This window comes from Nipponia nippon, unplaced genomic scaffold (assembly GCF_047370975.1).
Source record: "Nipponia nippon isolate SJK-2023a ecotype South Korea unplaced genomic scaffold, ASM4737097v1 scaffold_1, whole genome shotgun sequence".
NCBI lineage: Eukaryota > Metazoa > Chordata > Aves > Pelecaniformes > Threskiornithidae > Nipponia > Nipponia nippon.
This window is the reverse complement of record NW_028262290.1, coordinates 147,959,190-147,986,630: the sequence shown is the minus strand read 5'-3', so window position 1 is coordinate 147,986,630 and position 27,441 is coordinate 147,959,190. Positions and strand designations below refer to the sequence as shown.

The following is a 27,441-nucleotide window of genomic DNA, read 5'->3' as shown; positions in this document are numbered from 1 at the left end:
TGATCAGCTATAGCTGTAAAAAATTTAATTTGTTACATTTCATTAACCCTTAATTCTATTCCAGCATTTTCCCCACAGTGAAATGAGCTGCTCCCAGGAGGTTTTAGGGTTAACAACTCCCATCGACAGCATGCTATAAACCCAGCAGAGGCAATAGCTCTACTTCTCAACTTATATTTTCATTTCTACATTTCAAATGCAGCATAATGGTGATGTTTAGCATATTTCTTATATTATAAACAGAATACTTTGTAAAATATTCCATCTGTGACAGGGATGATCACATTATGAGAACTGCAGCATGAGTGATGCATCACAGAAGAGAAGACTCTTTGAAGGATAAGAAGGTCTTATAGCCACTTGGAAGGACCTTTGGAGAGGCGTTTGGGACACACTGGAGCAAAGTCCTTGTCGAGGACAGCAGACCTTCTTTGCCTTTACCATCCCTGCATCCCCCCATGTGCCAGTGAAGCCCGTGCCATCACCGAGCCCACCGTCTGCCCCCATCTGGCACCTCCCCACTCCCACCCACCTCTGTGGTTGCTCAGACAACTGGGTCAAGGAACCCATCCAGTGCAAAACTAACCTAGTAATAAAAAACCAGAAATAAATCCGTGGGTGACTAGCTCTCAACTGGACCTTACTAACACCAAGTCAGTTGCTGGACGGTAACAGTCCCCGTGTAACCAGCTTCAACAGTGACATGTCTGCACTGGGATCCCATTTGCACACACGGCTGTGGCCGCTTCCATGCCCCGGTGGGGACCATGACTCTTCCCTACACAGGGTCTGGACAAAAACTCAGTGGAGTTTATTCCTCCTCCAGCACAGTGAGAACGTTGCTCTTTTCCTGCCCTTGCCACCACATCCCTACATCCTTTACCCTCAGTGACAGCAACCCACCTCATGGGGCCATGAGCCGAGGTGGTGGCCACGTCCCCAGCACCTCTGCAGCCCCCGCTGTGCCCCAGGGATCCGGGCCCTGGTGAGGGACAGGGACAGTCCCTGCCCCATCTCACCCCAGTACAGCGCCAGGAGGCAGCCAGGGGGGAGGAGGGGAGAAGTGGTCTTGTGCTTCCTAACCTGAGCATCACCAAAAATTGTTGGCTATGGGCGTTGGTCTCACCAAGCATAGGAAGAAGCCAAACTTTTCTCTTAAAAGCTCCCTCTTACAGAAATCTTAACTCAGGCTCCTTTCTTTGTACCTACAAGAAATTGTGGCTGAATTTGGGAGCACTTAAACTAAATAATTTGCTCGTATTGTAGGAAGAAAATGTCCACTTGGGAAAACAAACCCATAATTTACGAATCCCCGCTGTCAGGAGCGGTGGCACTGCCGTGCCTCGCTGAAGGAGTGGGCTCAGCTGGACTCAGGGGACTCCTTGGGGCCGGGCTGAAACCACATCCATCACCGCAGACGACAGCCCCACCACGCCGCAGGCTCTGCCCGCCTTTGCTCTGTTACACATGACAACTCATGAATCTCATGACAACTTGTGAAGAGGATGGCATCTCTTCCTCCCCAGGTGTCAGAGGAACGGTGCGGCGCAAAGCCGCTGACAATTCAAAGGGAAGGTAAGCAAGGTAAAATAAGTTAACAGGATGGGTCCTTCTCCTCCCCCAGACCCGCCCAGCCACAACTGACACTTTCTCTAAGAAAGGCTGTGGTTTTCCTCACATTTAGATCTGATATGAAGCTGCTCAATGGTGTATTTAGCGAAGGTAGAAAGACAACATGAAAAATGAAATGACAAATAGTAGCTTCTTTGTATGAATTCAAAGAACAGGATTAAAGCTGCTCAGAACTCCTGTTTTTTTCTGCCAGTTTTCACAGAGCTTTTATTATGAATCCACATCCTCCTTGGGAGATGTGGGGAGGAGACAGAGTAGAAGCTCTTGAAAATACGCTGTGGTATTTTGAATCTAAATTGCTAAGAAGGTCTTGAGTTTAGCACATCCCTGTCCCCATCCCCAGTGAAATCCAAAATGAATTTTGCACTCTTATTTGCTTTTTGGATTTTGAGCATTTAAGTTACAGGAAGGTAATATTTCCACAATTTTTATTTTGTGTATCTAATGTCAAGATTCTTTTTTCTTTTCCTGAAATCAGAGGTTTAAATCCACGTTTAGGATTCCAGGAGCTGGAACTCCAAGAAAATCAAAAGCTGGAAAAAGACATGAGATTTTTTTTTCTATCAACACCAAAGATGGCTTACCTAAACAATACATTTATGAGTTCACAGTCATACTAAAATAAATTAATAAGAAAAATAAAAATAAAAAAAAAATTCCTTGCTCAAATATCTGTTATTTTGGATCAGTCTGATGGCTGCTAACACACCATACTAATGTTAAGTAGTTGCAGGAAGGCAGTCTTCTCTTAATGTTCACCAGGGCAGGTCTCTCACTAAAGCAAAGTATCATGTTGCCTTTCTACTTTGTGTTTGATGGACACAGCTGCAAGTAAAAGTTAGACCATTATCTTATAGTCTCATTCAATAACACATTAAACATATTCACATTGTAAATGGAATTTTAGTGTAAGCCAAAATAATTCAAAAACTACCAGTATGTGCCTATCCCTCTAATCACCTACTTAATAAAAAAGTGGAAAGAAATTACTCATGAATGAGTGGAACAGAACTTCAGGATAAAGTATTTTGATTCAGATACCTGCTTACAGCCCATACCAAAAAATTTTACTAATTAAAAAATAAGAATACATGTATCTAGACAGGTTGAAGTAACTTACCCATTTTCATCATCATGAAGGTGGAAATAAGTTTCAGTATACAAAACACAAGTAAACTAATGAATCAGTAAAATAATTCTTTCCTGTACAGTATTTTACTTTTTATTTACAGTAGCAGAAGTCCAAAGAAAAAGTACTTACTTGCAATTTTCTTGTTAAAATAATCCAGAGTTTCCAGTTAGTAAACAAATATAAAGCACCTGAGAGTTACTTTGTGGGTTTTTTTCCTTAGGGGGTAGTGAAATCTTTTTAACTTCTTCACATTACATTTCTCATCATACCCCATCCTAGCTTAAAAAAACAATTTAAAAAAAAGCTTGTATTAAAAATACATATCTTTCTAATGGATGAAAATTTAACCCAGCAGAATCACCCTGAGCCTTTGAATGGGTCCCTTGTACTCCCAGTGACATTTATCGTCACCTAGCTCATGTTGTGTTACAGCAGCGTGAGCACATCTGAAAGAAAATGAAGGAGGCTCTGAAGTTGTGTGTGCCGAAGGATTTCCTGCTGCGGCTTCCCCCCGAGGCACACATTCGAGGGGTGAGGAACTGACTTGCTTGGGATGTCCCTTCGCAGGCAGCCAGAGCATGAGCCCAGCGGTAGAGGGATGCACTCGCTGCCTTGCCGTGCCATCCCCCAGTCCTATGCGATGCTCATCCCTAACGCCAAAGGAGCATTTCCTACCTTCTAACATTTTCCACATTCAGAACTTTGTCACTTTTCTAATCACATTTCAGTTTATAGAAACACATAAATATACTTGTGTTGCACCTAGAGTCTGTGCTTAGCTGTTTGCTTCTCTTCTTTCCTGTCCACAGACATCTGTCCTTCCCCTCTATCCTTATCTAAGATAAGCAGCTTCAGTTTACACATGCAGTACCTTGCAAAAGCATGGTCTGGAAAATTAATTCTTGAAAGGATTAATATTTTTTTCCCTCCCATCACAAACATGTTTCTGCTTCTGGAGACGACATGTTTCACTTTGCAAACAGAAGGGACGCTGCCTGCTCTGGCATACGGGAGCATTTCTCTTCCATGCAAAAGGAAAGCTGCACACAGCCCAGCGCAGGAATAATTCTAATCACCAAAGTAACATGGTCTGTCATATTGATGCAGTTGAAATCTCAGAAAGTAAACAAAGCAATTCCTCTTTAAAAAAAAAAGGGGGCAGAAAAAAAAAGCCTTCTGCAGGCATTGTCATACTTTTGGGGAGGGTTTTTTCCATTCTCTAGTCTTTGCAATACCAGTCTGGCCATTTGAAAATAAAGGAAATTTCTACCACTCGTTTTGACTTGTTTTTAAATGCTTTTCCTTCATGTTTTGCACAGAGTTGAAAAGGCCTGTCCTTCAAACGCAGTTATACAAACCAGGGGGAAAAACCTCTCCCTGCGGTGAATGCAGTGCAATGGAAACCCTTCCAAAGAGGGCTCCATGCTTCTGTCCTGAAGGGGCTCATTCCGCTATCCCATACCAGCATTCTACTGTGTGCAAGAATCAGTAATTTTCCTCTTGAGGAATCAGATCAATCCCCTCCCCTCTAATTTTTTCAAAGGTTTCTTCCCTAGCACCAGCCTCCTGTGTCACACATGTGCTCCTCTGCTTCTTGATTGCCCAGACCAGGGCCACAGACAAAATCCATCTGGCCATTCGGATCACTCTCAAGAGCAACCAACTTTGTATTACGCAACGGCAGGGAAAAAATGGGCAAACCTCTCCACCCCTTATTTTAAGAAAGATGTGGTCTTCTGGCCTCCACAACACTCAACCTGATTGCATTATTTTTATAGCTACGGACTTGGCCATCAAAGAAAGCTTTAACTTTTCACCCCAGGACCATGTTCACTCATTCTCAGTGCATCCAAACACAGAGAATGGTCCATACCACAAAGACATACAGGGTAAACATTAATGGTAGAAAGAAAAACATGTGTAAAGAACAGGAGAAACAGCAAAAACTGAAGCCAGATGCAGCACTGCAGCAAGGGGAAATAAAAACCTTTTACAATGGGGAGAATAAGAGGCGAGAAAGCTGAGGGAGGACAGAGGCAAGATAAGAGAGTAAAATGAAATAAAGCTAAGGGAAAGAAAAACATGGCAACAGTGAATAGAAATAAGACTTTTTAATCTTGACTACAAGACAAACTTTGACAGCCTGTGATGTGCAACCACAAATTTTATTATACAAACCTATTTTCACAGGGTGATGCTGAACTGGATACTCCACTGATACCATATTCTACTCTCGAGGCTCAGTTGTTCAGGGGCTAAGACTATGTAATTCATATATAGGAAGCCTATGTAATTCATATATAGGAAGTAGGCAAAATGGGAAAGCTGTAAATCCAAATATAAAAGACAGGAACTGAATTTGCTTATGTCGACAAGTGTATTACCTAAAGAAAAGTTATGTAACTTCATCATTGCTCAAATAAACAAGCAAATAGCAAAGCTGGCTATCACAGTTTGCTAAGGCAGGATCGTCTCTACTTATAAATTCCAAAAAGGAAATGTAAATCTTCAGATGTCCTTTCTCCATTGCTTTAGGGGGCTTTTTAAACAAAAAATAGAACATGTAACTTGAATTGTCCCACTTTCAAAGTTGGAGCTATGTAGTACATCTCCCCATACTGACTACTCTCCCAAGTAAGAATTTGAAATCTCTCTCAGTAATTGAAGCAAAGAGAAAAAGATTTAAGCTTTGATAATGATTGGCGAATTTCAAATAGTTTGGATAAGCAACCCCCAAAAGTTCAAAATGAATATTCAGATTTTGTTCCGCAGCAGGGTCTGCAAATTGAGGATAGAAATCTCAGATGATAGCTATCTTAGATCTCCTCCAAGATCCTCCGCATGCCCTAGTTATGTCTAAGCAGGAAATACACAAAACCACCAACATATTTAGTTATGAAATGCAGAGATGTCTGAACATTCAAAGCAAAAAATATTGAGAAAATCACAAACTTGCAAATAGTCTAGCTTCATATTGGGCCCATTCCTATTCCACCTACGTTTCTTAACTAGTTTATCATTTGTAACTCCTGAAACAGGCAGTCTCCGTCGGCAGCGGTCTCCACTGGTGACTCATCATTGCCTGCCAGAGAAAATCCTCCCCATGCTCACACCCACTGGTGACCTTGCAGAAAGACTGAGAATAGTGCGAATCAAGGACAATACTAGATCAAGTTCTGCATCTCTCCAGGGGTCGAGCACTTGCCTTGCACACAGGTCACTTCTCCCCTGCCTGGTGGTGCCCAGCTCAGCAGGGATGCTGCTGCTGCTGGGCAGCGGAGCCAAGCCGGCAGGCATGGAAGCATCCTCCCCCGCCGGGACCCTACACCAGATTCCCATCTCAGCTATACCATCATAACTGAGCTGAAAGCAATGCAATTGCATTGACATAGCCAAAATCCAAAAGGCAACTATGTGTGAAGCAGGACTACCACCAGGATAGAAGCAGCACAGCAGGGCGAGGAGCTCATGGCTGGCTCCCGCCCCATGACAGCTGTCACAAATGCCACCCTCCAGCAGGAATCATCCTGCTTTTCTGAAAATGCTCGCTCTCCTAATCAAGGGTATGGGCAACAGCCTAACATTTTCCTGGGATTCATTTGTTCACCAAACTCGCTAAGTCCGTGTAAATTATCATCATTTACTTGAACTGAATTGGAAAAAAAATCAACCAAGCAGAACACTTAACCCAGTACTCTAGTCCCAGGAACACATCACTGTGTCGTTATCTTTACCCTTAGAAGGCTTCCACCATGTATCACCTCCAAGGACAAACATTTTGGCAGAGGGAGAAAGCGCACAGCACGCCATCGAAGTTAAAGATTTGTTTTTGCTCACATAGATGTGAATTACACATTTCACAAAATCAACAAACAATTTATGCTATTTCAGATATGGATCTTTTCCATCTCAATGGGATTTAATTCCTTCAAGCTGAAAAAGGAAGCCCAAAAAACCCTGAATAACTAAAGTGACATTATACGAAACATAGCCTAAGGCTGCCAATATTTTTCTGTGCATTGAAGGAAAGACTGCATTACCGAGCTAGACCAAACGCCATTTCCAGCAGAAACCTTTCCTTCTTCTTTGCTGCCGTGAGGAGGATTACATTACACAGCACTGCACTAAGCCCATTTATTCCATTCTATTTTTTTTTAATCAGGCTATAAAAATAAATAGCTTAGCTACTCATACTAATCATAGAAATATTAATACAAGACACTAACTACTCTTTTGCTGCGAGATTTTCTTCTCTATGCTAAATATGAGAGCCATAAAATTTATGCTTCCCATAAGTTGCACGAAATTGTGTTTTACTGCAGAAAGCTAACATCAAAAATAATTACTGTTATAAACATATAGCAAAATACAGTCACACTTGGCACATATCAAGGTTTTATGTGAAAAATTTAGCACAATGCCAGGTGCAGTATAGTTTTGCTTTTTTCAGATGTACAGTGTAAAAATCACTTTTACCAAAATAAAGTATGAAAAAAAATGTTCAAAACAAAAAATGTTTAGAAATACAAATAAGTTTTCCTTTAACAAAACTATCCACATAGTAAAAAGTGGCCAAATTAGGATAAGCCTCCCTAAACAAGCAAAATTCTGTTTAAAAAGCAATTTTGATGTGTATTTTTTGGAGACATCAGAAATACACGGGGTTTTCCTCCCTTCCGAATCCAAAACACATGAATTTCTTAATTTACAAGAATATCACCACGCTACCTTTACCAGTATTATTTTAAGCAGTCTTCCCTCCCCATCTTACCAGTGTCTCTTTTTATTGCGAAGAGAAATCCTTTTTATTACCAAATCCATTCCCTGTAGGCACTACATCATATACAATTTTTTCATGAATCAGCACAGCTTCATCTAAAAATTAGTCAACTGCCTTGTCCCACAGTGCTTCATATTTAGAAGCCACCTAAATTTCCACCCCATGGATTCTCAAGACCAGTTTGTAATTATTCCTTTTTGTTCTAATATTATATTTTATGTACAAATCCTTCTGTGTATGAGACAGCAATTGTATTTCCTCTCAATTTTCTTTTTTACAGAGTCAGACAAAGCAAGGATTTTAATCTCTCCTCATAAAACAGTCTCTCTGTTCCCCATGACATTTTAGAAACCTGCCAAGGGTACCTATTCCAGTTTGAATTTACTTTTCTTGAGTACATATGATCACATTTGCACAGATTTTTGTGTTATACTTTACACATACCTTGTACAGAACAGCATTAAGGCTTCCTTGCATTGGAAACATACTTCCTAACACTGCCAGATGTTAGATGATCCGTGCTACAATCAAATTTGTCCTTTTTCCACTAATGTATCACTGTGATGCCTCAATTATCTTGTGATTAGCAGTCCAATGTCTGTCCCGTCTCCCCCCATGACTGTGGTACAAGCCCCCAGGTGCACGACTCTATACTTCTGGGAGCAGCCTTTCATCCCACTTGCACTGTTTTTCCACTTCACGTGCTCATCTCAGTTCTTGTACAAGAAACTCGTCTTCCACATAATCCTTCTAATAACTTGTGTCATCAAGATGGTATTTTTTTGCAATATTGTTGTTTTTGTGGTACAATTACTAATGGAAACATTATGTTAGACTGATCCTATAATCAGTCCTTGGAGCTCCTTTGGTGACCTCCAGACAGCCCTCCAGCTCCAGGTTTGCCTCTAGTTAATTTTTTCATCCTCTTTCCTCTCCTACAACTCATTCTTAATTCCTATGTTAAAAAATCTCTACACAGCAGATGACAAACATGGTATTTTTTTTGAAGTCCATATGGATTTGATACATGATTACTTCTTTTGTTTAGAGAATTAGCTTAGCTATCTTTTCAATTAAAGATATAAGCTTAGTCAAGCATGACCTTCTTGTGGGGATCCTACATTGTATTTTAACTCATTTATCATGTTTTGTGTCATTTGCTTATTATTTCCTTAAAACTGCTTTGTAAAAGACTTTGCATACTATTGAGATCATACTAATGCTCTTTAACTGAGTCATTTTTTCCAATTTAAGTACTATTTTTAATTTATTCCCCCAGGTAATACCAATTCCTGATGTGATATGTTTATTAAAAGTACTTGCTGTTGGAATTGCAATTATATTATGCAAGTTCTTGGATGTGGATTATATGGCCTCTTCTGATGTAAACAATTATATAATTTAAGTTTTGCTTCCCCCTGGAGGTGAAAATTTCCATTTCTGCATAATCATTCCTATTAGCTGCCCTGCATTTGTCCCAGGTTCAATAGCATCATTAAAATACGAGGAATGCTACCTACTACATGTAAAACCTATCCATCTATATCACTACTAATGTCAAAACTTCATCTTTTTACACTGACTGCACTTACATTCTTCTTTACTTTTTGTAATTTTTATTTAAAAAAAATAGTTGAATCTTAGTTAAGTGGATTCTTAGAAATTTACAATTCATTCCCATGCTTTCTGATGTTTAGGGTACAGTTCTCTGTATTGGTCAATCCTCTTTCCATTCCTTGCAGATTCCTTAAGCTTCTGCTTAATACTATTTTTAGGATGATCATTTATCCACTGAAATATGGGGAACATTTTTACAATGTATATCAATTGTATATGTATATTAATTCCAGCATTTTTTTCTAACCTTTGACTAAAGACGATACTCATGCCTGCTTTACATAGTATTCCCTGCACTTTTTATTCCAGATTACTTAACTGCTGTCTGCAACTTCTCAGATATTTGTCCTTTGGAAATCTTACAGAGCTATGGTGGTTTCTGAGTCGTTCTCTCCATGTCCTTATTCCCATCCACCTTTGGCTTACTTCAACACTACTTCAGTAGAGCTTTTATCTTAGTTTTTCTTCCAAATGTTTTTTATTCCAGGAGGTTCTACTTTATCCCATCTTCCCTTTCTCAAAGCTTTACACCTTTAGTGCGCACAGATACCCAACCAAATCCATTTGCCAATACAAGCCTTTCTGGACACGTTGCCATTTTTTGGATAACACCTCTTTTCCCTTCGTCATAGATAGCCCTCAGGCTTCCGTGCACCTACTTGGATTCTTACATCGATGCACCAACGCTTCGATTCACACTGACCTCACCCAAACTCCCAGCCAGATGAGGTGGGATCCTTTCACTAACTATATCTTCATGTCACAATTTTTACCAGCAGTGGGACTTGCTTTTTCTTGCTAGCTATCACCTAAGAATATTGTTCCTTTATCCACTTCTGTAGTATTATTTATCCAATTTTAATTTCCCTGTGCCCTCAAGGCTTGTACAGGCATCACATGGGTCTCTCCTGCACTTTCTCCTGTATCCCATTTCACCAATTTAAAACTATTCTCATCAATCCCATAAAATGAGGAAGCTGCATATTGTCCACCCACTGACAATAACCTTATTTTGTTACTGACATATAATAATGAAACAGCCCAAAACTTTCTTCATTGCACAGTTCATTTCACAACTTTCTCACATCTTCATGTTCCTTCTCCAGAGGCTGACAGATCTACTGGAGAACATCTCAGCTCTCCCCTGTGCCACTCCCCAGTTTTTACTGTCACTCTTGATCTGCTCCAACAGGAGTCTCTCAAAGTCATTCATCGCTCAAAATAGTGTTCATAAGGACTTTTCCCATTCCTCTCTGGTTTCTTTTCAGATTCAGGTATCTCATACCCTTGCAGGAAGCAAACTTTTTGCTCTCCAGATCCCCTTTGGTGTTCCCATCTGTACTCTGCAGGTAATCCATAATGGTCGCAATCTAAACCCAACATGTGCTTTCATTTGTATTAGACATCCATCTGAGATGGAGAAACTCAGCTGGATGCCTGTGCTTGCATTTTAATTTTATTTCCTTATGCAATTTAATGCACCTAAAATGCTGGCAACAGGAGAGCAACACTCAATAATTTTAAAACAATGGGACTATTAATATACTGAAAGTATTAACACTTTAATGTATTAACAATACCATCACAACAGATGCACAGCCCAGCCAAAAATTCCTGTCATCTTTACTTCTCTTTTTCATCATGTCTACAGGTCCAATTACTGTAATTTATCAGCACTGTCATAAAGGAACCCAGATCTCAAACTATCCCTTCAATATAGTCTAGACATTATCAGATGTAATTAGCTGTACGATTCCAAAGCTTTCTCCCATCTCTTGTTCCCCCAAAACCTCAAGAATTCTTTGGCTTCTTTCTACAGTTATTCTCTTAGGAGTCCTAGATTTTCCCTCCTTAACTACTTAGCAATTCTCTTCAGTAATCCTGTATAACTTTCCAGCACAACTATGTATTACTCCATCACCCAAAACAACCATCCAGCTCATGTTGCACTTGCAAATGTATGTGCCTCACCCTCCGGGTTCCTCAGACTGGGGCTAAGAAAGAAATTATATACTGCCTGATTCTAGGTATCATTTCACCTTTTCTGAAACAGTAACGTTTTCTACTATTTACTATCCGAAGTACAACTCCTTTCAGATTTCCAAACCATTTTGATCAACTGAACTAAAAATACTAATTCTTGCATCTGTCTGGGCTGGTATGTCCTAGCAGCAGTGGTTTCAGCATAAACTCAGCTATATTCAAATATGTTGACAAAATCTACATTATACCAATGTAATCATATAGACAGAACAGTACAAAACTACAAAACACTGGAATTTTTATGGGAAATTTCTTCTTGTTAAATGCACAGTGAAGATGCAAGTACAACATCATAATGAATGTAGCCATGCATTTTCCAGTTTTGCTTTGATACAGCACTAAGAACTTCCTGTGATTCTTCCTGAGCCTCACAGTAACCGGCATTTTTCTTCAAGCTTAAACTTGTAAGCTGTGTGATTATACTAGATATCAGCTTCCTTTCAATTTCACTCCTTAACCTTTTTTTCATTGTTTTTAAAGTAAGTTTCTGGATATTGTGTATGAAGTACACGTATGGTATCCTCAAGTATGAATACCAAAACCTCAAAATCAGAGAGCAAATAATGAAGAATGCAAGGTGTATACATTTTTAAAATATTATCATTCTTAAGCAGTTTAATAATTTTGGTGTCTCTAACAAATAGCTTTTGAATGTTTTATGTTTGCAGCTCTCACTGGTGTACTGCTAGAGCCACTGAATATTCCTGTGAAATATGTCTTACAGTTCACCGTTTCATACATTTTGCTAACGTGAGTTTAAGCTGAACTTAACCCCGCCCTGATTCAATTCCCAGACACTTATACCTTACGAAAGATGATTCATTCCCCACTGAACACCAGGCTTTGGGCAGACCTTTAGAGCCCTGCAAGCGTCAGAAGAAAACCAGCTGCCATCACAGAGATGAGGAATTAAGTTTGGATGTATCACAAACTGCTCACCCAGGGATGCACGATGAGGGCCACCATTCAACTGGTGCCCTTTGAAAAAGGATTCCCTGTTCCTTTAAACATCTTTTTTCTGTGTTCTTTTCTTCTAAACACAAGCCCACAGACAGTGTTTAATATTGGTTTGATTCTTGGGAGATTTAATGCTGCATCTGGATCTAAAAAACACTGAAGTGCTGTGAGTGCCCACAGCAGTACCACAGGTACTTGTATCGTTTCAGAACAGCCACTTTAATGAAAACAGTCCAGCTCATCAGCCTCACTTCCAGACACCCCAACACCTCACATCCCGGCTTCATGGCAGCCTCCTCCATATACATACTAAGACCAACCATGAATATTCTTTCAGCAAATTCCAGTAGCTCCCACTCCTCATTTTCTTTCACACTTTGAGGGAGACAGCATAAAACCAACCCATCTGACAAAGAAGCTGTCTTCAAAGTACAAGTTTCTCTAGCTTTCTGCTCCAGTCCAAGGAGCAGCTCTGAAAGAAAACACATTGCTCTCCTTGCTGGCCCCGGGAACACCATTTTATCTTTGGATGAAAGTGCCACAGAGACCCCACAAGATATACAACAGGCAGCCAATGTATTTATGTGGCCTATATGACTCTCCCATTGAAGTGAAATTGTGGTTTTGCTTATAATTAAAGCTGCCCGTGACCTTCCAAGGCAAAATTCTATTCTCAAGTCGCTCATCATAAAGTCCTATATCTACAATGACATTCCACAGACATGAAATGAAAGTTGAATTTCATTTAATGAGTTACAACTTTTGCTTTGCTACTTTGCTATTATCAGACTAGAGGAGCGCAGGGAGATACCCTCCATAATGACTTCTCGAGGAGCAGAGATTTACAATAAGAAGACTTTCAAGAAACCAGAAGAGTTGTCTTTAGATGCATTATGCTGAATTGTCCAGATACAACATTTCTAAGGCATCTGGTACCATACTGCAAATACCAGAACTTCAGCATAGCAGGGAGGAACATGCTCCTTCCAAATATCTATTTATTTTAAAGTCAGCACTACAACATTCGTTAAGTGAACTCAGGGAGACTGAATACCTGTGTTATTTAGCTGAAGCAGTTTTTAAAAGATGAAAGGAACATTCTCCAGGATGCCTCACAGGATGCAATTTCTTTAACAAATGGCATGTCTGGCTTTAATAAGCGGACACATTTCTTTATAAACTGCAGAAACAGTTAAAAAGGTTTTCTTTGGAGCCAAACATATTGGAAAGAGGATGAAAGAAATAACAGAACCTTTTAAAGGTGATACTCACATTACCATATTAAGAAGAAATCTTTCATAATATACAGCTATACCGTTAGATTAACCGAGCTGCAATTTTAAAAACTAGTATTAGAGACAGTAAATATACCCTAAGCCAGAGTGTGTTATATTATTGTGACACTCTGAGCATGCTGATACATTGCTGGTCCATGTTATTTACTATCATTACGTACGCACCTGCTAGACAGCCACATCCAATAAAGTATTAGTGTCCTCGCTGTAGCTCAACCTTGCAGCTCATCAATTGCCCAGATGAGACTGTGGCAAGCTGGACTGGGGCTGCAAACATAACTCACTGCTGCCCATGGAACACAACGCAGAAACAAGCCCTGGCATCCCTGAGCTGGTGAAATGGCTGTATGCAGCCATCAGAAGGTACCTGGGAGAGGAAACATGCTCCCCAGCTCCTCACCTCGCAGGAGGGCTGAAACGGTACTAATTACACATAGCAACTGGGTGCTCAGGCTGTCTGCTAGTGACAAATGAAGGGTACCCCAACTCTTACGGAGAGATGAAGGTGAAAGCAAAACCAGACAGATGAATAAGCAATTGCATTACTCCTGTTGTAGAAGAACTTTTTTTAAGGCTAGGAGAAACCATAATTCTTTGCTATAAAACAAAGCTTACATACTCAGACTTGCCTGCATAGTGAGCCCAAAAATTTTCCTGGCTAGTGAATAGCTGAGTAACCATTTAAATCAGCTAATGCAAGTCATTCTTTCTCCCCTCCTTACAGCTGGTTGTCCCACACATCAAGACACATCAAAAAACTGAAATCTACTTATCTATGAATATTGACTATGACCACTTAATAGAACTGCTGAATACACATCACTTTGGTTTAGTAAAATTGGCTGATAATTAACAATGTTTATGAGAATGTTTAGTACCTGTGCAGGTAGGATGCAATTCATATTGCATCATCCAAAACCAATATTTTCTTTGGTTGGTTGGGTTTTTTTGCCTTTTTTTTTTTAAACTGAGAAGAGCTCTGACAGTTTCATAGCACTCCCCTTCTGAAAAAATGTATAAATATCTTGCTTACCTTTCCCTAGCTACCAGGCTCCCAAGAGGCTTAAACACACTGCTGATTTTACAAGGCTTACCTGTGCGAAGATCACCTAATATAATAAATGGTAAGGGTGCTTGCTTTGTTTACTTCAAGTCTATTTTAAGTCCAGTTGCAGTGAGATGAGAAAGTAAAAGACAAAAGCCCAGGGCTCAGACATACTTCTTTCAATCCTTGGAAAAAGTGAACATTTACATTTTCTCATAATTCAGAAAATTAGAGCTGAAGTAGTTAGAACCAGTTTTGATGTTACTGAATGTGTTCTTTAGAAAATCACTGAAGATGAAAAAGGTATTTCTATCCATTTCTGTAGGAGCAATTTTGCGGTAATTTAAAAGAGATCTTATACAGTATTTTTACCATCTTCAACACAAGTGTTATGAGATGTTTATTCAGTTTTTCCGTTGAAAATATGAGAGATGTTGTCTGCATGTATATCAGCTTTCATTTAAAAATTCCCGAATCCTTTACAAAGGCTTCAAGTATTTTTAACCATATATCAGCATGGTGAAAAGAAAACACAGATTTTGCCACCAGTTCTGACTCCGTCAGAATTCAGCTTCTAAAGAGTTTCCTGACACACACCTCATCCCCTTCCTTTACAGCGCCTTTCACTTACCACCCACCCCTTGCTACTGCTGGTGTCCTGTTCCCCCTGAAGACACCCTGGTGCATGGCTAAGGTGAGGGAGTCCTCACTGTTCCGTCCACACAGGTTATGTCTATATTTTCACATACCAAAGCACACATTTTTCAAACACATCTTTTGACCAGGGATCCACTGCCTGGCAATGAGCAGACTGCAATTCCACATTGATACTGCCTGCAGGTCAGCCCCTTCTACCTTCATCACATATCTTCATGGCAGCTACAGCAAACATACGTGTGGAAGATGATTCAAACTTAAGTGGATCTGTACCTGCTTTTAATGTCCTCTAAGCTTATGCTTACACAGATGAAAACCAGCAATGAATTTACTCAAAACCTTTTTAAAGGGTTAAGAAACTCTCTTTAAATAGTCCTGTCACAATCTACGGGATCTTTCATCTCATATATTAGCTTCTTTAATGATGCAAGAATATCTAGTCCCATCAGCTGGTTGCATTTCCTTACTGCTATGAGATACGATGTGCCTCCTGAAGAGATAAGGACACTTGGGCAAACTTCCTCTCATATCTCTCCAGAACACTGTCTGAGAAACTACTGAACGCTTAAGCTCATCGGCCACGTATCCTATCAGCACCATTTTAAAATGATCAGTAAATGTTGGGTTTGGCTTTCAAATATGTAGCATGACAAGGCCTCTGCTTGAAAAATGACATTTTATCAGAATTATTATATGTAATAAATATATAGATTATATTGGATATAAAGATATGAGCTGTTACATGCCACAGAGCGGCACAGAACAGCTCCAACTGTCATGGATATGGCTTAAGTCAATGTACTGATAAGCATTACACAACTTTTTGAGGAAGATAAAAGACCAACTGGTGTTAGGACTGCACGCTTAAACATGCAGTGATCAAGAGTGAAAATTAAGGCTGCACCTGCTGCCAATATTTTCACAGAGGGCTTGGAAAAATCTCTACCCTGTCATCTGCAATAAGACTTGTGCTTATGGATAGAAAAGGGAAGAGACTAAAGAAATTCAAATTGATGCTTTTAATTGTAACTTACTATTTGAAATTTAACTCCTGTGTTGCTACTGAGAGGAAAATACAGAAGTCATTATTGAACTACTACTTTAGTTCACCTCTGTGGATCTTCGTGGGCCAGCTGTGTTGGAGCGGTGTTCTGTACCACGCACCAGGGAAGCAGCCTGGAGCTTCCCACATTTTCCTCCCTAAATCTTTCAGCTTTGCGCTGGTGGAAACTTCCCTTTTTTGACAAAAGATGATTTTCTGCATTTTCAGTGATTAGCTAAAAAAAAAAAAAATGCAGTCCATTTTGACTTATTGAAAAATTACAGTTTTCATGCAAGCCTGAACAGGAATTACTAAATAAAGAAGATGACTACGGGCCACCATTTTTATCTCTGGATGCATAGTATAGATTTAGCATGAGTGATCAGACAGTGATCAGCGTGGTGAGAGATCAAGGCTATTGCCACTGGCCCCCAATGCTTGAAACAGGAGGATATTGCTAAGCAAAGCTCCTAGATGATTTCAGGGAGTAGCTCCATGGCATACTGGATGAGAGAGCAAGCCCTAATGCCCTCAGAACAAGCAACAAGATCAGTGTTAGGTTTGAGAAGGTCATGTCAGTAAGGCACGCAAGGGGATTTCATGCAGCTAGGAACACCACTGAAGTCTTTCATTTACACTGTGTTAAAATAACTTGCCAGTCAAGCAGGAAGGAGTTGTTTTGTCTGCTACAAACCATACAGCTAACTAGCAGCAGCTGCCCCGATGCTAAGTATGACTACTCCCTAATTCCACCAGTTGTGAAGACAAGCATGGCAGTGAATTAATTACACTCACTCTCCAGAACTGTGTCACAATTTTCTAGCAAAGACTAGTTTGTAAGAGCGTGGAAAACAAACTGAAAATATTTAAGTAAGTTAAACTTCTCTTTGCTATACTTTTGATCATATTAGGACATAGCAACATTTGAACAGAGATATCTTCCATGGAGACGTACTTGTATGATTGATAAGCCTCTGAACTCCTCTAAAAATACAGAACTGGCTTACCTGGCACAAGTATTGTTTGCACTTTTATTTACTTTACATGCACATCAAATTGATGATATTAAAAAAAAACCAAACAAACAACACACTATAAAACCAAGAGAAGAAGGTTCGTTTAAATACATTTCCTCAGGCAATGGGAAAATATTATTGTATTTTTCAGGTGAAATTACCAAGTCACTGTTTTAACATTAACTATACATGATGAAAAGCTGTTAATCTGATTTCTTCATTAGGAATGCAACCATTCTGCAAACTTCCAAGAAGAAAATAGTAACCTTTCTATATTTATCTTTCAGACAGAAAGCTTGAGATTATAATTAAAACAACATTTGCAATATCTAAGGTTCCATTCCAGAGCTATTTCAGTGTCCTCCATTTACCTATTACTTCCGTTGTGTTATATGGGAGATTAACATAGCTTAAGCTTTCTGGAGCAGAATAAAAACGGAGAGTGAAAACTCACTGCAGCCTCTGATCCTTTGACTTTGTGGGTCTTGTACTCAAGAACCAAGTTGAGCTGTGTCTTATAACTCATGTAGCTTGCACATAAACTAATAAGCCTCTTACTTTGGGATAATCTGCACTCAGTGGATATACAAGATCAATTCTCTTTACACATTACAAGTGCCCAGGAGAAGGGTTTCCTCTCTGCCCTTTCTAAGCAGTGCACGGAGCATCCACTTGCTTTGTCAGTTATGTATTTTACACACTTAGTCATCAGCAAGTAAGTTCTAGTTATACTGGTTTTCTACTTAAAACCATCTCCTGAACACCTAACTCCAATCTGATATTTACTGTCACCACCATGTCCCCTAGAAACTTCCCTGGGAGCAGCACGTGTTTAGCCTGGCTGCAGGTGGATGACTTGCGTAGAGGTACACACCACATATTCATGGATGAGTATTACACAGGTGCATAAAGGATGGTTTGGTGCCAGAATGACCTATTTTAACCATCACTCAAACCATTTCCTTGATCTGCGCTTGTGTAGAGATCTCTTTTCATGTCAGTAGTCTGATTTGCCCAAAAGCTGCAGCTTCTCCCCACACCGAGCCTCTTGTCCAACCATGCAAGCCATTGCAGAACGCAGGGCTGTGAGCTACAGAGCCCTGCAAAGGAAGAGGTCAGCGAGTACCACTGAGGTCAAAGCTGGCATTCAGCTATTCAAGCTTGAAGAACAGGAAGCATAATTATTTCAACTGAGATCAAATGGTAATATAAGAGTAAATCAGCACAGAGCTAAATTGGATCACATAACTGCGTACACTCTAACAATGGGAAACACAAGGAAGGTGGCAGATGAGCCTCAGTTAATTACATATGGTGCACGTGGCCAGTACAAAAAGCAAACTGTACAGTGAGATGTGCAGGCTGGAAAATGGCCAAGTGTAACATGTGAGTTTACATGGCTAGTGCATGAACTGAATGCATGATTTTAACACTGCCTGGAATGTCCAGCATGTGGATGAGGTCATTTATCATACACTCATGGCTTCATTGGTAAATCTGTGTTACAGAATAATAACTGATAGGGCAGCACAGGGCTTGTTGCACTGGAAACATTTATGGGAGGCTGGACTTTGGTCTCAAACTGCTGGATTAATTTTAACCCCTTTAGGTGCTATTTGATCACCCACACCAGTCCCATGCTTGGTATTTATGATCTGGCTAATGAAATTGAGATTTGAAAGAGAGACAGGTCCTAATTGCCGGGCACTGGCAACCATACATAATGGGGAAGAGGGAGCATCTCCAGCCAGGCAGAACATCATCACCAAAAGATAAATCTGCAGCCTCAAAAGAAGGCAATGCATGGTCCAGGCCCTAACTGCCAGCTCAGGCTCTGCAAGGTTATGGCCAAGATGCAGCCAGGCAGGACAGCTCTTTCTGAAACTTGCCTGTTAGCCAGGCAGCGCCTGCACCTCACACAGCGGGGCTGAGGTCTCACCTTCTCTGGCTAACCCTCCTTTCCTGTGTCTTCCAACAAGAGGTGCTTACAAAGTTTGATTTCAAACAATTGAGTTAAGTCTATCTATCACACATCTAGATGCTGCAGATGAATCTGAGTTTCGGAAGACAGAAGGTTGAGGAGGTCTCTCTCCAAGGTTCTCACTGCCCAGGAAGCTTCTTGTATGTCCGAGCTGCAGGAAAAACATTAGCCTCTTCACAAACTCAAAGTATCAGGCTCCAGATAAAAGTTATCTAAACCAGGACACAACCACAGCCTATGTCAGCAGGAGATGGCTATCATAAAACACACATTCCCCAGTAATAGTACAACTTTGTCTGTTCTTAAATATCTAGATATTAATATTCTGCATATGTCCAGCCAGCTAGCTGTGCATTCCAGATGTTTTGATTTTTCATGTATTTGCAGCTTTGCCTTTTCTTCTTTTTTTTTTTATTTTTTTTTTTTTTTAAGCAGCATTAGTAACTGCTTTATTTTTTTCAGAGAGTAAAAAGGGTGAAATCATGACTGGGCCCCGAGTCTTCTACCTTTCCTTAAAATGAGAAACAGGCCTGGGTGACTACTTATTGCATAAATGCCGTAGTAGTCAGAGGAAGAGCAAAGAAAAGACAGATCCATTACTCAGTGGGAAAAGACAGTTTCTAACAAATGGCATGGGGAAAGCAGAATTTTGAATGCCCTTCTCATATAAGACTTCACTAAGAGAGTCAGCTGTGACCATGTATCTTTTGTAATTAATACCAGCAACAAAATCTAAATAGAGATGGAATGAAACCAGACAGTGCCGGCTCTCATGAATCTCCTCCTAGGGCACTCCAAGAACTAAATGATGAAAATGTCTGTGTTCTCAATATTTGTCTGAATTCACTCAGGACTGGTAAAATACCAGAAGATCTGAAAAGGGCCAATGTTGTTCCTAATATTAAAACACGAGAAAGGATTTAGGAATTAAGATCAGCTAGGATGATCATCTTTCTGGGGCAAGGGGAAACCTGCCAAATGCCTAGAAGATTGAAAAGATGATTAACAGCAAAAATGGCTCTAGGAGTTAATCAGAAGCTTAAAACATTACCATGCCATTGTGTAAAAAACTGTACTTGCACTAGGATTTACAAATATTTGGCTGCAAGAAATGTAATATAATCCTTCCACTGCACTCGGAGATGGAGTACCATGTCCAGCTTTGAAAATCCCACTTCAGAGGAGACATGGGCTAACCTGAGAGACTCCGGAGGGTAGCAACAGGACAATTCAGGAGCTTGGTGACACTGACATTTCCATCAGCATCGCTGTTTGTGTATGGATACCGAGGCCTGTTTTCATCAAGAGACTTCTGAGTCCTCTGAGATTTCTCAGAATCCAAATCTGGGAAACATCATACAAAGAAAACCCAAATTGTTTCAGATTGAATGCTTTCACTGAAAGGGAACTGGCATCTCCCAGAGAAACTGATCTGAAAATTTCTGACCCCGCCTGATACCAGTTTCTAAGAGTTGGCCACAGCTGTGGTGCCGCTCAGGTATTCCCACCATAACACAAGCACCCTAAACCGAAGTCTCTTCTGCAAGATAATTTGACTTTTCAAATTGGTCTTCAAACCCATGCAATAGGCCTTCAAATAATGCTGGAAATTTGGATTAAAGAAAGTTCTGTCAATCTCATCACTTAATTAGCAGGCAAAAAGAGCAACAGAAGATAGGGGCTGACTTCCCGGTCTGGAAGAATTACACAGTCCATCCACCGAAAAAGAAAAGATACATAAACATATCAAGTACAAGGGATATTAAATACATGGGCATTGCTATTTCTTTTTATCACATTTGCATGATGTTCTTTCCACTTTCAAACAAGAACCTCTCAACTGTAGAACAATTCCTGTCTTGATATCATACAAATAAACTTACTAAAACTGAACTCACAAGTAATATTTTAATCTACTAGAATATCCATAACATTAAATAAAGGCATAAATCTGAAAGTTATTGTTTCAAGTCAAAACTCTATCTCTTGTTTTGATAACAGGACACATTCAAAAATTATACACGTTATATTTATAGGGTCAATTCTGGACAGTAAAAAATTGTTTTGCAGAAACAACCAGACTTGAGGGGAGTTTCACAGTGGGACTAATATTTCTGAGCCTTCTCATCCAAATTTTGCAAAATTAGTCCACATTTATGTGGTACTGTTTGACTGGCATCTATTGAAACCTCTAATACTGAAATACTATGGTTCCAATTCAGCCATGGCACTTAAGTTGCACTACACTCTTAAACCACTATAAATTTTGTACATACAGAAAAAGTTATATATTCTATATGAAATATATAATTACATGCTACATATGGCAAAGTGATATTGATAAGTTACGTTATGGAACAGGGATCTACGAGAGGGGAACATTTAAGTACCTCTTCATTTCCTTAATTTATTCTAAACTTCAAAACCTCTGACTGATTTCAGAGAGACATGATATAAAGAAAAATCAATCTTAAAAAAATTATACCTAATTTCCCCCCAAACCATAGCATTTCCAAAATTCCCTCATCTCCATTGTTTAAGCTCTTCTTGAGTTGTGGGGGGATTTGGTCAGGTTTTTTCCCATCCCATATTATTAGCGCTTATAGTATAAGAAATGGAAGATCCCGAGCTTCCCAAGGGGATGTATAGTGCTCTCCTTCCAATTCTGCCGGGTCCCAAAGGAAGAGATTTCAAAATGAATATACTTTTGCAACTGAAAAATAGTTCTGTAAGCAGTGCAACTACTGTAACCTGGTTTCCAATGCACCTTTTTTTTTTCCTGTGATTGACTACTCACTTTGTAAACTGAATTATACTTAGGTTGCAGCATGCATTCAGCTCCAAAAAGTTTCCATCAGAATTCACACAATCTCCTCCACAGGCTGAATTTGCCTCTCTGGTGAATTGTCTGAGCTGTGAGCTACAACCCGAGCTTGTCCCTGGGGTATGGCTTTCATGAGGTCTCACCCACACGTGAACTCTCTGATGTGTTAGAAGAGCTGAGCACACACTGCAGCTTTTCCCTGAACGTGATATTAATCAGGTCTTCCTCCTCCACCCAGCCAGCAATCTTCCACAAAATTATAGAAAAATATAGACATGTAATATTTGACAGGTACAGAACAGAGTACCCTATACAGCATACAGTGTACACAGTATATCACAGAAATGCCGTATTTTTGAGACGATTACCTCTCCATCATAATTGCACAGATAATGGGTAAAAAGGTTACCAATGAAGGAAAGCCTGCCAGGGTGTTTTGACGTGACCAATTTTTGTGGGAAATCATGCTTAAAAAAAAGCTAAAGTACACTTTATACTTGGGTTTGAGTCACAATCTCATAGCAAATAAGAACAGAGGCTGGCCTATCATTCCTTACCTAAACAAATGTCCAGGTGTTCAGTTTTCAATAACCATAACTCCAGTTTATATACTGCATAATCTTAATTGGAAGGAAGCATGTTCACTTGCCCTGTTCATCGTCCAGGTGAAGTCATACATCAACAGCTATAGAAATAAACGTACACGGGCGATGAGAGAATGTCTACTGTCTCATACCCGATCCCTGTTTCTGCAATGCAACTGTAAATTCCAAGAGTTATTTTAATAGTGTTCTTTTCCAGCTTGAGAAGTTTTTATCTAGATTTCTTTTGTATTTTTATATCTAGTAGTCCATGATATCTGTTCCTTTCTAATACTAATCTACTAAAATGAAATAATACATTCCTTATCAATTTGCAAATCTATGTGTCTCGGGCTTGAAATTTTGAACAATTAACCGTATTAGAATGCACACATCTGATACCAACCCTAGTTTCATTATAGTTTTTCAGACTACTGTAAAAGACAGTAAAATTTCTGATTTTTAAATTTATTTTAAGATTGCAGTAAAAAAACCTGCATTTTAAAAGCAAAGAATATGTATTGGCAGCAAAAAAGACAGCTAGCATCAAATTTGTGAGATAATGAACATTTGTATATACAAGTACTTACAAGATCTGAGTTCTCTGTCTTGATGAATATTAAACAGTTGCAGAGGAAACAAAAATACTGTAGGCTAAATACAAACATTCTTTGCTTTGCTATTCTTTTAATAATGAACTTCCTTGGAAGGCTAACCCCTAATCTTACATGTGTTCTGTATTTGTAGGTACATCTCTGTCAGGAAATGCTGTGAAATGGAAGTTCGTGACAGATAAACTCCTTGGCCTTAAAAATACCATAGATATTACTTGAATGTCAGAAAGAATCATTTTCAAGCTTTGCCCATGATTCAATATCTCTTTATTTAAAAACCCTAACAAGCTTGGAGATAATTAGTAATAAACATATGGATTATATAGTCATTGTTATGTTGGAGTTTGTCATAAAAATAAGATGGGAAAAACATAATTAATTCTACTTTTTATGGTGCTGTTATTGCTTGTTTTGCATGAAAAGCCCATAGATATGAATCCCACTATATCCCTGAAGTCCTTTGGCCCCTATCTAATAACTAGGGATGGGACAAACCAGTTTTGTCTAGTTTTAGAGCCAAATGAATATGAGATACCAAGAGTTTTAGTCTAAAAGTATTGGCCTTGCATTCCAATTACCATAGTCTGCAAAGTAAAGTGCAGAGGAGAAACCAGGAAGGAAAATCTAATGGAAAAAAATAGAGTGAAAAATAAAGCAAAGTGAAACAATGTTTGAAGCCAAATAATAAAGCAAACATCAAAACTCAATAAAATGGGACAGAGAAAGGAAATTGAAAAGACAGTCATTAGTATATTCCCTGCTTTTCTTGGAGGAAAGTATGGGTGACAGAAATTCATAAAGCTCTCCTACCAGTAACATATCCCAGAGGTGAAAAAAATCGTATTTTAATTGATTCAGTCTTGAAAGAGAGAATGAAAACGGAAAGGTTTACCTATCTCAATTTTTTTTCTTCAAACCAGCAAATCCTAAAATGATGTTGAGTTTGCAAAGATAGTCACTTGCCAGATGGGAAATACCAAAACTCAGACTGTTTCTGCCAGCCTGTTTCCCACCCCACGTGCACATGCGCTGCTGTACAGTCTTTCCTTACCCTCCGCCTCCCCATCCTTGGCACAGGCCATCGTCTCCTTCTCTGCACAAAATGAACAGGGTTCATTTCACACGCAGGGTGTCAAATGCTTTGTCTTAACTATTCTGAATGTGGACTTGGGGTTCACGTACCGCATGCTTGTCAGATCTTGGTCTGAAGACCAAGCAACAGATTTTGTAGCCTGGGCCTCAGTATTCCTCATTACTGTATTAAGGTAGGTAAATATTTGTGAAATGCCATTTTCACAACAGTCACTATAAAGTAAGGATCTTATTCACCCCTTCCTCCGTTTTTTAGCAAGATGACAAGCTAGCACCCAGAGAAATTAGGGTCAAAGATGTTCATTAAATTCAGGTGTAGAGTTACAGGTAAGTACAAGATGACCTTCTTGAGTCCTTTGTATTAGACAGTACTTCATGCAATAAAATCACAGCTGACACTGACTTCAGTTACTGTTATGTGTGTTCAGCACTGCAAGTCAGAACCTGTGGTCTGAGACTTGCACATCCAAAAAGTAAAACAAAAAGCAAATCCACACAGCCATCATTCCCCTGTGAAAGTGGAGGCAGTATGTCTGATACCACACAGGCCTCTGTGGCAGAGAGAGATCTACTCCAGCCTTTAACGGTTTTACCTATAAGGACTACTTTTCTCTCTGCCACAAGCTGCCACAGTCCAACTTATCAGTTAAGCACAGCTCCCCCCATGCACAACACAGGGCAGGAATCCTGTAGAAAAAAAGCCAATATATAATCATAATTAAAATGAGTCATCATGCTTTACAGTCCCATTAAAATGGTAACTGCAATTTTGGATGTCCTATCTGTTAAGCACTGAGCTTTGCTGGATTGCTCTCTGTTGACACAATTCATGCATGTTATCTCTTTGGTTTTAATTTAAAAGAATTTCAAAGAAGCCAGAAATCCCATCATGTTGCTCATGAAGACACGCAAAGCTCACTAGTAGAAACTAGCCCAGCGGTCACAGGTTGTTTTCTTGCGCACGGAGCAGGATTTGAAGGGGGTAACGCACACACGAGGCCACAGGGTTTCACTGGCATTACATGACAACAGGTGAAGGCTGGTCAAACAGATCCCCCTTCTCCACGTCAGGCTGTTCAGGACCCTGCTCCCCACCTGCCAGAGCCTCCTGCTCCCACTTCCCCATCCCAGCCCCTCCTACCCAGCCGTTGCTAAAATCCAATCTTCCTTTGCTATTTTTCTCCTCCAAGCCCCAGTCCTCTTCCCATGGAAGCTCTCATCCTCTCCACACCATGCTCCCTATTTCAGCCATCACATTCAGCCTGTACCTGCCCTCTGGCACCTCTCCCATTTTCCCCTCTTTTCCTCTTCAAGAACACTCGAACACCCTTCAGTTGCTGCTTGCACTCTCTTGCATTACTCAGCCCCGTCCACAGGGCATTGCCCTGTGACTCCTATACCCTCCCCGCTGTTTCTTTTGGCTTCTGCCATACCTGCTGCCCCTCCACCATCCAGCTCTGCACCTGCTTCTCACAAAACATCTTCCAAATCACTTTGGTCAACACCTGGACTCCATTAGGGGCCATCCAGTCAGTCCCATTTTCAGAGAAAAGCCACACGCTCTGCATTTCCATCTCCCTTGTAATATGCTCCCTTCAGAAGTATCAATATTTGTTCTTCAACGTCTCTTGCAAAAACAACTCGCAGTAACATCTTGCCTAATGTACACAAATCATCCCAATGCAAAAAGCCAGTACATAACCGGGATTAATTCATGCTCCAGAAAACAGTAAGCGTAATGCTATAAATACTAAAAGCACATGCCAGGTTGCAGCACTACTGATAGCCACTAGGTTTTTTCTTTTAGAGAAATCTTACCTAAAACACTAAGCAGCGAGCGCAACCCTTGCTTATAGTTGCAAAGCATTATATAGCCCAAAAACATTTAAATGAGTAAAAGCAGGCCCCAAGAGCTCCATAGAAATCACATCCCTTAAAAGGACACACTTGCTATTCTGTAAATCCCACGTAACTTCCTTTTTCTCAAGGCACCAAATAAATAAGAGAACAGAAAGGGGACAAACTACTGTTCAAAAACCTTCAACTTGGTGAAAAAAACTATTATTACAGGGTTTTCTATGAAAGTTTTCAAATTTCAAAAACTTGACTGGGAAACACCAATTACTATAGCATCAATTAATATTTGGTTACCAGGGTAGAAAAAATTGTACATCCGCTTTTTTTGGAATAAAGGTTTTAATGTCTTGCATACATCACAAGATCAAATATGAGTTTCTACATTACGTCGCTAAATAAGCAAGACAGACTGTGAGTGAGACCAGAATGCTAAGCCCTCCCACCTCCAGTTTTTCTGTTTGCTCTCTTCTGCCTTTAATAAAGTGCTTCAGACCCAGTTTCCCTTGTAGAAACAAACAGATCATCCATCTCCCTGAGTAAGATTAGGTGTCATCACTTCTCCCTTCTTTCTGAAATAATAAAAGTCATACTGCAGGAAAAAAAAAATTCTTTTAAACCTTATTCAGCCAGAAATAAAAACTGTAACCTTGGATGCCATGTGTGTGAAATGAAAATACACAGTTTCAAGTTACAAAGGTCTACGATTTACCTTCTTTGTCCTATGGATTTAGGATGGAGGGACAGCAATTTCTATTCTGGATTGAAGGGGTTCTGCTTCTCAGTCATATTTAAATATAAAACCTATTAAAAGTCCAATCAGAATACTACTACTTTTATTTCCTAATAGAATGGCTCATTTTTCACCGTGCAGATTAAATGGCTACTTTAAATGCAGTTCTAAGGAGTACTGTCACAAAAACTAAGTTAAAAAGAGGCAATGGTAATGTTCCTGCAGCCCATTGCTTAACAGATCAGTGGAAGTATATCATAATCTTATATTATCCTCCACATTTGTTTGCATTCTGAAAGCATATAAGCCTTTACAAATACACTTGATCTGTTTAGTTTTTATACAAGAAATCAACTCACAGCTCCCTTGTTAGGAGCTCCCACCAGCAGGAGTTTTACTTGCAAGGTTGAGCAAGATTCTGTGCCTGCACTGATGTCTATTTCTCACGTTATTTAATCTTTCTCATGCTTGCTAATAATTCCAAATTATCAAAGTTTCATGATACATGGTCACATTTAGACTGTAAAAGATTGTGATTTACTACTT

General features: G+C 39.7%; 1 protein-coding gene across 4 annotated transcripts in view; it reads right to left on the bottom strand.

The window, feature by feature from the left end:
• KIAA1217 (KIAA1217 ortholog) overlaps positions 1-27,441 on the bottom strand; it is a 377,218-nt gene that overhangs the window by 216,980 nt on the left and 132,797 nt on the right. The gene's annotated exons all lie outside the window — the stretch shown is intronic.